General features: G+C 49.0%; 1 long non-coding RNA gene across 1 annotated transcript in view; it reads right to left on the reverse strand.

Annotated features, from left to right (window-relative positions):
• Nucleotides 1-439: 439 nt before the first annotated feature.
• Nucleotides 440-1,191, reverse strand: part of LOC106002098 — a 4,500-nt gene continuing 3,748 nt past the window's right edge. Inside the window, exon 3 of the long non-coding RNA XR_001175894.1 lies at nucleotides 440-559. This is a non-coding gene — a long non-coding RNA (uncharacterized LOC106002098). The remainder of the gene's footprint in view (nucleotides 560-1,191) is intronic.

Here is a 1,191-nt window from a genome sequence, read left to right on the forward strand (position 1 = left end):
CTGTTCTTTTTTTTTTTTTTAATAATTTTTTATTTTTATTTTTTTTTTTCGGTCGTGGGGCTTGAACTCTGGGCCTGGGCACTGTCCCTCAGCTCTTCAGCTCAAGGCGAGTGCTCTACCACTTGAGCTACAGCGCCACTTCTGGTTTTCTGGTGGTTTACTGGAGATAGGAGTCTCAGGGTCTCTCCTGCCCGGGCTGGCTTTGAACCGCGATCCTCAGAGTAGCTAGGATTACAGGCGTGAGCCACCATCGCCAGGCTCCCTTCCCTTTCTTTTAGAGTTGCACCAAAGCCTGCCTCCTCCCTGTACTTAAGTTCCACAGTGGACCCAAGGCTCCTATTCCTAGTGCTTTAAGTACATGGGCAAGTACATTGCCTAACATGCATGGTGACTTGAGTTTGATACACACACACGGTCTAAACATGTGCAGCAGCAGCTCACCCTGTGCTGGGTCTGGGTTGGGCACAACTTCTCTGGCGGATGGAGGCCTGCCTTCAGAAGCCCGCCTTGCCGCGATCTCCCGGGCAAAGATGCTTCCCTTACCAGATGCTGGCTTTCCCTATGGAGCAAAGAAAAGCCCAGGTCATGGACACTCTACCCCAACTCCTTATAGCCAGGTCTCTGGGACAGAGAGATGAGCCTGCTCAATTTCCAAGAGGTTATAGAATCTCCTAGTCTTCTGAAAAAGCAGGGTTCCAGCTACAGGCGTAGCTTAGTGGTAGAGCACCTGCCTAGCATGCAAGAGACCTGGGGCTTTAGATCCCCAGAACCTCAAAACACAAAACAAAGTTAGGGCCCTATGGAAATACAGGTCTTAAAATGTGACAAACTTGAAGTTATGGCTTTTACCTTACTCTTTAGGGGTCTCAGTTTGCTCATATGAAAAATGGGAATAATGATATTTACCTGACATGGTTGTCATGAGATAAAGTGAGGTAATCTGTATGATGTGTTTCTTACAATGCTGCTTTAAAAGCAGAGCTGATGCTGGGAGCTGGTGGCTCACGCCTGTCATCCTAGCTACTCAGGAAGCTGAGATCTGAGGATTGAGATGCAAAGCCAGCCTGGGCAGGAAAGTCTGTGAGACTCTTATCTTCAATTAACCATCAGAAAACCGGAAGTGGTGCTGTGGCTCAAGTGGGAGAGCACTCCCCTTGAGCTGAAGAGCTGAGGGACAGCGCCCAGGCTCAG

Source organism: Dipodomys ordii, unplaced genomic scaffold (genome assembly GCF_000151885.1).
Source record: "Dipodomys ordii isolate 6190 unplaced genomic scaffold, Dord_2.0 Scaffold3178, whole genome shotgun sequence".
NCBI classification, from domain to species: domain Eukaryota; kingdom Metazoa; phylum Chordata; class Mammalia; order Rodentia; family Heteromyidae; genus Dipodomys; species Dipodomys ordii.